This window comes from Bombina bombina, chromosome 12, assembly GCF_027579735.1.
Source record: "Bombina bombina isolate aBomBom1 chromosome 12, aBomBom1.pri, whole genome shotgun sequence".
NCBI lineage: Eukaryota > Metazoa > Chordata > Amphibia > Anura > Bombinatoridae > Bombina > Bombina bombina.
Genome location: NC_069510.1, coordinates 58684662 through 58698159, shown reverse-complemented (window position 1 = coordinate 58698159; position 13498 = coordinate 58684662). Strand labels below are relative to the sequence as shown.

General features: G+C 42.2%; 1 protein-coding gene and 1 long non-coding RNA gene across 3 annotated transcripts in view; one reads left to right on the top strand and one right to left on the bottom strand.

The window, feature by feature from the left end:
* LOC128642954 (uncharacterized) overlaps positions 1–13498 on the bottom strand; it is a 143648-nt gene that overhangs the window by 120290 nt on the left and 9860 nt on the right. The gene's annotated exons all lie outside the window — the stretch shown is intronic.
* The window catches only part of CDK20 (cyclin dependent kinase 20), a 164462-nt gene continuing 155494 nt past the window's right edge, over positions 4531–13498 (top strand). Inside the window, exon 1 of the mRNA XM_053695852.1 lies at positions 4531–4619. The gene's annotated coding sequence lies outside the window, so the exon portion shown is untranslated. The remainder of the gene's footprint in view (positions 4620–13498) is intronic.

Here is a 13498-nt window from a genome sequence, read left to right as displayed (position 1 = left end):
TAGACTCTCCCCCATGGTGGCTTTTTCAGGACCATCTGTCTAAGGGCAAATGCTTCCGGAGACCTTCATGGGTGATTGTGACCACGGATGCCAGCCTGCTAGGCTGGGGAGCAGTCTGGGACTCGTTAAAGGCGCAGGGACCATGGACTCGGGAGGAGTCTGCTCTCCCCATAAACATCTTGGAGTTGAGAGTGATTTACAATGCTTTACAATGCTCTGATGGCTTGGCCTCAATTGTCTTTAGCCTGGTTTATCAGGTTTCAGTCGGACATCACCTCAGTGGCTTTCATCAACCACCAGGGAGGAACTCAGAGTTCCTTAGACATGAAGGAGGTGGCACGGATTATTCAGTGGGCAGAAGCTCACAATTGTTGTTTATCTGCCATCCACATTCCTGGAATGGACAACTGGAAAGCGGATTTCATGAGCAAACAGACATTTCATCCCGGGGAGTGGGCTCTCCATCCGGAGGTGTTCTCCAGGTTAACCCTCAAATGGGGGGTGCCGGAGTAGGATCTGATGGCGTCTCGGCAGAACGCCAAGCTTCCAAGGTACAGTTCAAGGTCAAGAGATCCTCAGGCCGCTCTGATAGATGCTCTGGCGGTTCCTTGGAATTTTGGTCTAGCATACCTGTTTCCTTCGTTTGCGCTCCTTCCACGAGTTATTGCTTGTATCAAACAAGAGAGAGCATCAGCAATTGGCAAATGGCCTTGCAGGATCTGTTATGCAGACCTAGTGAAGATGTCATCTCGGCCACCTTGGAGGTTGCCTCTGAGGAAGGACCTTCTAACTCAGGGTCCATTCCTCCATCCAAATCTCGTTTCTCTGAAGCTGACTGCTTGGAGATTGAACGCTTAGTTCTGTCTAAGCGTGGATTTTCTAAGTCGGTCATTGAGACCATGATCCAGGCTCGCAAGCCTGTTACTCGAAAAATTTACCATAAAGTATGGCGTAAATACCTTCATTGGTGTGAATCTAAGGGCTACTCTTGGAGTAGGGTCAGGATTCCTAGAATTTTGTCTTTTCTCCAGGAAGGTCTGGAGAAAGGGTTGTCAGTTGAATGGGTTGACCTCTGAAAAGGTCAGATTTCTGCATTATCTATTTTGTTACACAAGCGTCTCGCGGATGTGCCAGATGTTCAATCTTTTTGTTAGGCCCTGGTCAGAATCAGGCCTGTGTTTAAACCTGTTGCTCCTCCTTTGAGCCTTAATCTTGTTCTTGCAGCAGACTCCGTTTGAGCCAATGCATTCCATAGATATAAAGTTGCTATCTTGGAAGGTTTTTGTTTTTTTGGAGTTTCGCAAATCTCGGCTTTGCAGTGTGATTCGTGTTACCTTATCTTTAATGCGGATAAGGCGGTTCTTTGTACTAAATTGGGGTTTCTTCCAAAAGTGGTTTCGGATAGAAATATTAATCAGGAAATTGTTGTTCCTTCTCTCTGTTCCAATCCTTCTTCTCATAAAGAATGTCTGTTGCACAACTTGGATGTTGTGCGTGCTCTAAAATTCTACCTACAGGCGATTAAGGATTTTTGCCAGTCTTCTGCCCTGTTTGTTTGTTTCTCAGGAAAGCGTAAGGGTCAGAAGGCTACTTCTACTTCTCTTTTCCTCTGGTTGAGAAGTATGATTCATTTTGCTTATGACAATGCTGGACAGCAGACTCCTGATAGTATTACAGCTCATTCCACTATGGCTGTCTCCTCTTCTTGGGCTTTCAAAAATGAAGCTTCTGTGGAACAGATTTGCAAGGCTGCAACTTGGTACTCTCTGCATACTTTTTCCAAATTTGATACTTTTGCCTTGGCTGGGCCTCTTTTGGGAGAAAGGTTCTTCAAGCGGTGGTGCCTTCTGTTTAGGTCTGCCTGTCTTATTCTCCCTCCCTGTTCATTCTGTTTCCTCTAGCTTGGGTATTGGCTCCCACTATTAATTGAACGACAATATGGACTCTCCATATCCAGAAAGAAAGAAATTTACCAGGTAAGTATAAATTGTGTTTTTAAGTTAACTTAAATCACTGTTATTTTAATGGACCCAATGATACAAAGTTAAAGGTCCTTTTTGTGGCTGGCCAGTTTGTGAATATGCTATAAAAGGCAACACAGGTATCTTCTCAACACTTTGTTATTTTTGTTACCCACCTGTAGCTTCTGCCATGAGACTTTGTTAGCTGCTTACTGATTGTACTTACTGATCATAATCTGCTAATTGTACCTGCTAATGATACCTGCCTATAGTAATTATCAGCCTTAAAGTTCCCTTAGTATTGGTCAGCTAGGGACATGAAGTCTGAGAGAACTGCTGGCCCAAAAAGAAAACTGTCACCAACTCAGCAGCCACACAGCTGGGTCATGCAACTACTGCTGCTGTTTGTGTAAGTAGCCAAGTCAACTCAGTACCAGCAGTACTTTAACTTTGTGTTTAAACAATGTGTGGTGTTAAAAAACATAGCATTACAGGGTTGCTAGCACCATTGTCTTTAATGTATGAGCATGACTGTGTGCGTGCACAGCTCTTCTAAGGCTAGCGCATAGGTCATTTTAAAGTGCGCATATCAATTTAAGGAGAGGGTTTTTGTGGCCTTATGGTAGTAGTGCTGCTACTTAGTACAGGAAAATACTTCAGTTTAAAGACAGAACACAGAGAAATCAACTTTGGGGGTCCTGAGGTAGTGCTGGATGCTTTAATCACCTGTGCACAAGCTGTAAGAGTTTCCTATGCACTGGCTTCTGTAGACACAGGAGGGCACTGGTAGGCTGAGAATATGTTGGATAATGATTCCAGTGTGTAGAGGTAACTCACTGCTATGGGGAAACCATTCCCTGCTGTCTGCATCAAAACCTATGATGAGCCTCTGGTGTCTAAATCCAAAGCTCTTACAAAAACGATGTGTCTTTGTCTGCTGAGAGCGTAGCACAGTTAGTTTCTGTTTTTATGGAATTTAGTGGTTAAATATGAAATGCATAAATAGTATGCTAACAAACTTGCATATTTGTTACTTGCAATACCAGAGATATAGTGTGTGTACTTCTGATCGGAAAAACTGCTTAGGGGTCGATTTATCAAAGGCTTTGCCAGCCTTTGCCCCCCTACGACTACGTCCGTATTTAACAAACAGTGGTCATTAGACTGCTGCTTCCCTAACCTCTTTGCCACCTCTTAGGTGGCAAATTTCAATCTCCCTGGTCTCGTCCGACTGTGAAGATTGACAGCTGCTGGCCGCTCGTGATTGGCTGTGCGTGGGCAGGTGGCGGGGTTGCACAAGAACCCCAAATTGCGTTCTTGTGCAATGCTAAATTCCGGCAGCGTAATTCAGCCTGCCAGAGGCGTATGTACGCCCCTGCCCGCCGCAGCTTGATAAATCGACCCCTTAGTGTCAAAAGGAGAAGGGCTTCATAAATCAAGCTCTTAGAGTTGACATCTTTTTTGAAAAAAATACAAAGTGAATAATTATTCAGAAACTAAAGCTGCTAGGACTAATTTTAAAGCACTATTTGTTTTCCAATTAGCTTAAAAAACATACAGAAGTTTAGGAATGTAAAGCCCTTTACTTCTCTATGTATTGTTTATTATCTATATTGATCTAAAGTACCATAAAAACACCAGCCTTGTCAGTAAAATAATGGCTGAAACACTAACAACACAACATATTAAAATACACACACATACACTTGGTCACATTTGCACAAGCCAACATTTTTGTGCACAAAACATTGTTCGCAAGTGTTAAAATGACATGTTCTTATGGATTAGATCATGCAATTTTTCTACTTTAATGACCCTTTAGTTATTAAACCTTGTTAAAGGGACAGTATACACCAAATTATATATAACTGCATGTAATAGACACTACTGTAAAGAAGAATATGCACAGATACTGATATAAAAATCCAGAATAAAACATTTTAAAAACTTACTGAGAAGCTCCCAGTTTAGCTCTGTTGATGAGGTTAGGCTAAGACACCCAGTAAAAGGGGCTGAGAAAGCAAGAAGAGCAGACACTCCCCCCTCCCCTGCATATGAAAAGACCCATTATACAACCAGGATTCTGTAGACATCAGTATATATCTAAAAATGTGGGGCTTGGTTAGGAGTCAGCACAATGTTATTTAAAATAAGCAAAACTATACATTGTTACAAAAACTCTCCCAGGTGGGCTGTAATAATGAATCATCTACAAAACATGTATGCAAAGATCTAGTGTACACTGTCCCTTTAACAATGAGACTGACACTTCACAGTATTTCTTTGGCATTTGCTTTCTCTCACCAATATTTATTGTAGCTTTCTCTCCTGCACAGATCTATCAAGCTGCTGCCCCCATTTCTGCCTGTATATTGTATTTCATGTTCTATCTCCATGATCCTAGTTCTTTCTTCTAAGTCTGTCACAGCTGCCCTATCCTAGTTTTCTCTTATTTTCTATTCGATCTCTGTCCCTGTCCTAACACATTTCTCTTATATCTTCTTTATTTTCTATTCCTCTACCTTTAATCTCTCTCACTCTACTACTCTAGTCCTTCTGGCACTTGCCCCGCCTACATCATGTGACTCTGTGAACAGGAAGTAGTTTGGTTGCTTAGAAACTGAGAGTGACTTTCTTAGAGGGGCGACACAAATGCAAGTAAGTGACTGCTGTGTATGCTCGGCCCGGTGCTGCAGGTGTAGGAAGATAACACAGAAGCCATATTATGTAATTTCGGTATAGAATTGGTATAAGGTTTCAACTCATGGCTGTGAGCAATAGCGTTTGTCAAAACACAACACTGGGACATATTTTCGGGTGTAACTCTGTTCTTTATAGGCTTTCCCCCAACTACAGTTTATCTGGAGTTCTGTCACAAACATTGATACATTGTTGAATTTTCTAAACATGAATTTTATAGAGCGCGGACTATCATTGCTGTAGTGAGACTGCTGCCTGAGGAAAGTACATCACAAAATACCGAGTCACATTCATATTAGCTGAGGAAAGTACACCACAAAATACCGAGTCACATTCATATTAGCTGAGGAAAGTACACCACAAAATACCTAGTCACACTCATATTAGCTGAGGAAAGTACACCACAAAATACCTAGTCACACTCATATTAGCTGAGGAAAGTACACCACAAAATACCGAGTCACACTCATATTAGCTGAGGAAAGTACACCACAAAATACCTAGTCACACTCATATTAGCTGAGGAAAGTACACCACAAAATACCTAGTCACACTCATATTAGCTGAGGAAAGTACACCACAAAATACCTAGTCACACTCATATTAGCTGAGGAAAGTACACCACAAAATACCTAGTCACACTCATATTAGCTGAGGAAAGTACACCACAAAATACCTAGTCACACTCATATTAGCTGAGGAAAGTACACCACAAAATACCTAGTCACACTCATATTAGCTGAGGAAAGTACACCACAAAATACCTAGTCACACTCATATTAGCTGAGGAAAGTACACCACAAAATACAGAGTCACATTCATATTAGCTGAGGAAAGTACACCACAAAATACAGAGTCACATTCATATTAGCTGAGGAAAGTACATCACAAAATACCGAGTCACATTCATATTAGCTGAGGAAAGTACACCACAAAATACCGAGTCACACTCATATTAGCTGAGGAAAGTACACCACAAAATACAGAGTCACATTCATATTAGCTGAGGAAAGTACATCACAAAATACCGAGTCACATTCATATTAGCTGAGGAAAGTACACCACAAAATACCTAGTCACACTCATATTAGCTGAGGAAAGTACATCACAAAATACCGAGTCACATTCATATTAGCTGAGGAAAGTACACCACAAAATACCTAGTCACACTCATATTAGCTGAGGAAAGTACACCACAAAATACCTAGTCACACTCATATTAGCTGAGGAAAGTACATCACAAAATACAGAGTCACATTCATATTAGCTGAGGAAAGTACACCACAAAATACCTAGTCACACTCATATTAGCTGAGGAAAGTACACCACAAAATACCGAGTCACATTCATATTAGCTGAGGAAAGTACATCACAAAATACCTAGTCACACTCATATTAGCTGAGGAAAGTACACCACAAAATACCTAGTCACACTCATATTAGCTGAGGAAAGTACATCACAAAATACAGAGTCACATTCATATTAGCTGAGGAAAGTACACCACAAAATACCTAGTCACACTCATATTAGCTGAGGAAAGTACATCACAAAATACCTAGTCACACTCATATTAGCTGAGGAAAGTACACCACAAAATACCGAGTCACATTCATATTAGCTGAGGAAAGTACACCACAAAATACCTAGTCACACTCATATTAGCTGAGGAAAGTACACCACAAAATACCGAGTCACATTCATATTAGCTGAGGAAAGTACATCACAAAATACCTAGTCACATTCAGTGTATTATAAACAGCAAAATGTATTGCAGAGACACCAGAGCAACCTGCACAGAAGTACATAGATTGTATAGTTACAAAACAGTACAGGAACAATAGGAGTTTAGTTTTCGGCCATGCGGCATTGTTTTACTTTAAAAATTGGTCTGGTGGTTCAGACTATGGGGGTTCAGACTATACTACAGCAATACTATAGTGTTGGTATCTCCAGGGGAGCCATATTTAGTTTTCCCTGTAGACTTTCCCCAGCCAGCACTTGCACGTGACCTCTGCTTATCTACAGAGCTACAGTGAATGAATGAAACCCCCAGCCTACATTTCAGCAGGTTTTTATACCATGTGTAACAGTTTGCCTTACATAGAGACATAAAGGGCCAGTACCAACTGCTGCTGAAAAAATAATGTTCACACATCAAAGGCTTAAAGGGACAGTCAAGTCATAATTAGACATTCATGATTTAGACAGAGCATACAATTTAAAAAAAAACAACTTTCCAATTTACTTCTATTATTTAATTTGCTTCCTTCTCTTGTTATCCTTTGCTGAAAGGTGTATCTAGGAAAGCTCGGAAGCAGCAAAGAACCTGGGTTATATATATATAGATATGCCGATTGTCATTGGCTCACCCATGTATTCAGTTAGAAGCCATTAGTGCATTGCTGCTCCTTCAACAAATGATACCACAAGAGAATGAAACAAATTTGATAATAAAAGAAAATTGTAAAGTTGTCTAAATTTTGTATGTTCCAACAACTCACTGCATGATCAGTCTTAAAGGGACAAGCATACACAACCCACACAGCCTTAAAAAGGGACAACTCACAGCACACGCACAGTCTTAAAGGGACAGACCACAGTATGTGCACACACAACCTTGCAAAAATCTTAAAGGAGAGGCACATAAAATGCACAAAGCCTTAAAGGGTTGGAGACATCAAATTTAAAATGCATATGGGTGCATTTCAATTTTGTATAGAAACATTTTTTTAGTAACAGTGATTACTGTTTTTCTTTGGGATATGTACATATGCTGTGAGAGCCTGTGCACTAGTATTCAGAGACCTGGCATGATGTGTATTGTGTCTGTGAAGATGTAATTTGTGTTATACAAGCCACTGGTGACTCTGAGAAGGTGTGGTGTTTGATTACTGGTCCACAAGCCCTCACAGCATATGTGTGTATGCCGCAGAAAAACAGTTTAGCTATGGGAAGTATATTGCAAAAATGCTGCAATTTAGAATTAAAATACACCCATGCACATTTCAATCCCTTTAAATGGAAAGCCCCTCCCCCCAACAAAATGCACATGCAACTCACCACGCGCTCACCCTGTCTTAAAGGGACAGGTTCACACACCTCACACAGCCTTTACAGTTAACATCACAGTATACTCACACACAAACTTGCACACTCTTAAAGGGACATGCACGCAGACTTAAAGGGATGTTCAGTCTTAAAAGGACTGGCGCACACACACAATGCACACATCACACACAGCCACATCACATGCAGGAACAAGATCTCAGTATGTGCACACATTCTTGCACTCCAAAAGTCATAAAGGGACAGGCACACACACAACCTTTAAAGGGATAACTCACACCACAAGCACAGACCCACAGTTCACATGGCTTTAAAGGTACAGACCACACCACGCATAAACACAGATAATACACAGCTCACCCATGCTCAGACAGATGAACTCACACAATGCACATTGTCTGAATAGTATAGCATTTCTAAAACTATGTTCAGTTTGTAAGCATTTCTCATATCAGCCCTTCCCCTCCAGTTCTAGCATCATTCTCTCTTACCCTTTTGCATCAGCTCCATCCCACCATGTATCAGAACCTTTTCTCCCATGTATAATTCTTTGCATTTCAGATCCCAGAGTTACAAAACAGGTTCAGTAGAAAGTGCCATAACAGGGATAAGACCAGTATATAGTTAGTAAGCAAAGTCAAGAACAACTGCTAGACTCCCAGCTCCTTATGTGTTATCTACATACCCCTTTCTCTCAGGTGTAATAGGACAGGTACTGGGTAGACACCACATTCAAAAGCACAAGTTAGCTAGAACAGAACAAGTGTGAAAAAGTCACAATAACAGGATATTTCATTCTCTTGTGCACTCTGTAGGCTCTCTGCCTCTGCATATTCTCTCATGAATACACTCTCCTCCCCTTATGTATTTAACACCTGGCATTATATTATTATTATCAGTTATTTGTAGAGCGCCAACAGATTCCGCAGCGCTGTTATATGTATCTGCTCTCCACTTCTCGCTTATTATCAGAAATATCAGGCTGGGCATTCAGCATAAACATGAGGAACTGGGCTAATGAGCAACTTAATGCATAGAAACTAGGGATTTGTGCGCTTTGTGAGCACCCTTCCCCTAGCTTTCTTCCCCTCGCATATTAAACAGTCACTTAAGTCCACCTTTTTATTTTATCTAAAATATGACATTTCAAGTTGTATTTTTTATTTTATTTTGCCCTGTCCGCAATAAACCAAAATGTGCTTGTCACACTTGCAGTTTGTGTCCTTCTCCACCTATAAAGAAGAGACAGTTGTCCTTGTCAGCAAGTGAGGATTAGCAGGAAGTACAAAACAAATACTAAATTATTAGTTTCTCTCCACTTTATAAAAACAGATCCAGAATGTTAGTGATATTTAGATGGAGTTTAATTCATCGGTTGTAATGAAGATGCGCTATAACTTACTTTTTAATATAGATATAAACTTCTCCAATCAGTGCGCTAGCTTTTGTTGTAGCTAGAATGCTGATTTGAAGAGCTTCCATCATGCATCAGTTTTCTACCCCTCGCGCTAGGGCTGTCAAAAATAATCGTCACACCGATGCATCACGATGCAGCAGTGAACGATTCTGCATCGATGCAGTGAAGGATCTTAATCGATTCCGGGTCAGTGACGTCATGGGCAGGGGATTCGGTATGTGAGGAAATGAGTCTTGTACTGTCAGTTTCCTGTTTTACTCATTGCTCCGTTTTTAAACTTCACTGTTGTTATGGAGCCACAATATAAGCCTTTCCAAGCCGCCTCCTCCCCTGTATGTCAGTTCGTTTATTTTTTTATTGCAAGTACTGTGAGTTTGGTTTGCCCTCCCTTCACTGATTGCTGCTTTATTTAATACTATTGGTATTGGTAGTACTAGCAGTCAGTGCCTATCGCTGTTCTACGTAGTGCAATATCATGCTCGTCAGAGAGAGGCTCTCGGTAGCCAGTGTCACAGGAATTCATATAATCCCTCTGAATTAGCTGCTGATAACGTAGAACAGCGATAGGCACTGACTGCTAGTACTACCAATACCAATAGTATTAAATAAAGCAGCAGTCATTGAAGGGAGGGCAAACTCACAGTACTTGCAATAAAAAAATAAACAAACTGACATACAGGGGAGGAGGAGGCTTGGAAAGGCTTATATTATAAAGACAGGTGACATAGAACAGGCAACTCCCAGATAGGCACCATTAACCCCATACATGCCAGGCGAGTCTGACAGGGAACTCCTGTGATTCAGGACTTCCTGTGCACACTGCGCAGATATCTGACCCAGAGAGCATTACCAATAGACCTCCTCTCACACACAAATGACACCTATCCTAAAGAGCCGACAGCAGCCTCATGTAAACAGTGAATCTTTTCTTGTATTATAGATTCACTGTTTACTGTTGCGGTCTCTGCTGCATGTTTCCTCTCTGTCAGAACCCTAGCCCAAACGAGCATTTGAGGGTTGCTATTAGATACAGTAAGTCAAAAGTTTTACAGCAACCCTCAAATGCTCGTTTGTGCTAGGGGTCTGACAGAGAGGAAACATGCAGCAGAGACCGCAACAGTAAACAGTGAATCTATAATACAAGAAAAGATTCACTGTTTACATGAGGCTGCTGTCGGCTCTTTAGGATAGGTGTCATTTGTGTGTGAGAGGAGGTCTATTGGTAATGCTCTCTGGGTCAGGTTTCAGATGTCTGCATGTACTCCGTGAGAATGTTTGAGTGAGTACACTGCTGCTGGTTTTCCTTTGTAAAATAAATCTACAGATACATTTCTGTGCATATTGTAGTATTATGTTTATAAGTGCTCTTCCATCTTACACAGTTGTTTAAAAGATTATTATATATATATATATATATATATATATATATATGTGTGTGTGTGTGTATATATACAGTATATATATATATATATATATATATATATATACACATACATACACACACACACATATATATAATATATATATATATATATAATAATCTTTTAAACAACTGTGTAAGATGGAAGAGCACTTATAAACATATATAAAATATGGAATAGAACAAGATCATGAAAATCATGGGCAGTAATCGTGATGCATCGCGATGCATCGTAGAATCGAATCGTATCGAATCGTTACAATGATAATCGTAATCGAATCGAATCGTGAGACAAGTGAAGATGCGCAGCTCTACCTCGCGCGCGGCTCTCCTACCCCCCTCGCGCGCGGCTCTCCTACCCCCCCTCGCGCGCGGCTCTCCTACCCCCCTCGCGCGCGGCTCTCCTACCCCCCTCGCGCGCGGCTCTCCTACCCCCCTCGCGCGCGGCTCTCCTACCCTCCTCGCGCGCGGCTCTCCTACCCCCCTCGCACCTCCGCTTCTTTGTCTTCTGCTTCAACTTCCTATTCCTCAATATCGGTTTCCTACCCCTCATGCATCACCTTCTTACCCCTCTCTGTCAGACTCCTTGCTCTCCTACATCAGTATCCTGAGCCTCCTACATCAGTATCCTGAGCCTCCTACATCAGTATTCTGAGCCTCCTACATCAGTATCCTGAGCCTCCTACATCAGTATCCTGAGCCTCCTACATCAGTATCCTGAGCCTCCTACATCAGTATTCTGAGCCTCCTACATCAGTATCCTGAGCCTCCTACATCAGTATTCTGAGCCTCCTACATCAGTATTCTGAGCCTCCTACATCAGTATCCTGAGCCTCCTACATCAGTATCCTGAGCCTCCTACATCAGTATCCTGAGCCTCCTACATCAGTATTCTGAGCCTCCTACATCAGTATCCTGAGCCTCCTACATCAGTATCCTGAGCCTCCTACATCAGTATCCTGAGCCTCCTACATCAGTATTCTGAGCCTCCTACATCAGTATCCTGAGCCTCCTACATCAGTATCCTGAGCCTCCTACATCAGTATTCTGAGCCTCCTACATCAGTATCCTGAGCCTCCTACATCAGTATCCTGAGCCTCCTACATCAGTATCCTGAGCCTCCTACATCAGTATTCTGAGCCTCCTACATCAGTATCCTGAGCCTCCTACATCAGTATTCTGAGCCTCCTACATCAGTATCCTGAGCCTCCTACATCAGTATTCTGAGCCTCCTACATCAGTATCCTGAGCCTCCTACATCAGTATCCTGAGCCTCCTACATCAGTATCCTGAGCCTCCTACATCAGTATCCTGAGCCTCCTACATCAGTATTCTGAGCCTCCTACATCGGCCTCCTATGGCTCATACCTTCATTTCCTTCTCCTCAAGCCTCTGCTTCCTACCGTTCATATATCAGCCTCATTCCACTCATCCCCATGCATGATCCTCCTACAGCTCACTCATGAACGGCCTCCCTCATCCCCAGCTTCCTATTCTCATGCATCGGCCTCTTTAAAGGGACTCAAAACCCACATTTTTTCTAAATTACTTCTATTTTCAAAGTTTCCATTTTTTTCCATATCTTTTGTTGAAAAGCAGAAACCTAAGATCAGCAGTATGCACAAGTCTGGAGCACTATATGGCAGCAATTTTGCAAGAATGTTATCCATTTGCAAGAGCACTAGATGTGAGCACTTTCTCCTAGTGCTCCAGACACATGCTTAGGTATCTCTTCAACAAAGAACATAAGAATGAAGGAAATGTGATAATTAGAAGTAAATTGGATTTTTGTTTTAATTGTATGCTCTGTCTTAATCACAAAAGAACATTTTTGGGTTTCATATCCCTTTAACACTCACATCAGCTTCCCATCCCTGATGCCTTTGCCTGCAACCCTCCCACACATCCACTGTCTACCCATCATGCAGCAGCTTCCTCCTCCTCATTCATTAGCTGCCTTTTTTCTTCTCTACCCCTCAAATCTCAGTCAGGTATCCCTTATACCTCAGTGTCCTATCACTCACGCCTCAGTTTTCTGCTGCTCATGTATCAGTTGCCTACACCTCAAATAGCTTCTTACCCAACAAGGATCATTCTCTTTTGTCTTACGCACCAGCTGCCTTACCCTTCAGGCACCAAGTACCTTCCTCTCACACATGACCAGTGCCATGATCAGTGCGTATCAGCTGTAAGCATGCAATGGCTCAACTAATAGGGTAACAAAACAGGGCCAGGTATTGGAGAGAGAAAGCCCACCAAAAAGAACAGAACTGGTACAGAGTACATTCTAGTGGGCCTGCAATACGGCTAGATATCTAGTGGGCCTGCAATACAGCTAGATATCTAGTGGGCCTGCAATACGGCTAGATATCTAGTGGGCCTGCAATACGGCTAGATATCTAGTGGGCCTGCAATACGGCTAGATATCTAGTGTGCCTGCAATACAGCTAGCTATCTAGTGTGCCTGCAATACAGCTAGATATCTAGTGTGCCTGCAATACAGCTAGATATCTAGTGTGCCTGCAATACAGCTAGATATCTAGTGTGCCTGCAATACAGCTAGATATCTAGTGGGCCTGCAATACAGCTAGATATCTAGTGGGCCTGCAATACGGCTAGATGTCTAGTGGGCCTGCAATACGGCTAGATGTCTAGTGGGCCTGCAATACGGCTAGATGTCTAGTGGGCCTGCAATACGGCTAGATGTCTAGTGGGCCTGCAATACGCCTAGATGTCTAGTGTGCCTGCAGTACGGCTAGATGTCTAGTGGGCCTGCAATACGCCTAGATGTCTAGTGGGCCTGCAATACGCCTAGATGTCTAGTGGGCCTGCAATACGCCTAGATGTCTAGTGTGCCTCTAATACGCCTAGATGTCTAGTGTGTCTGCAATGCGCCTAGATATCTAGTGTGCCTGCTATACGGCTAGATATCT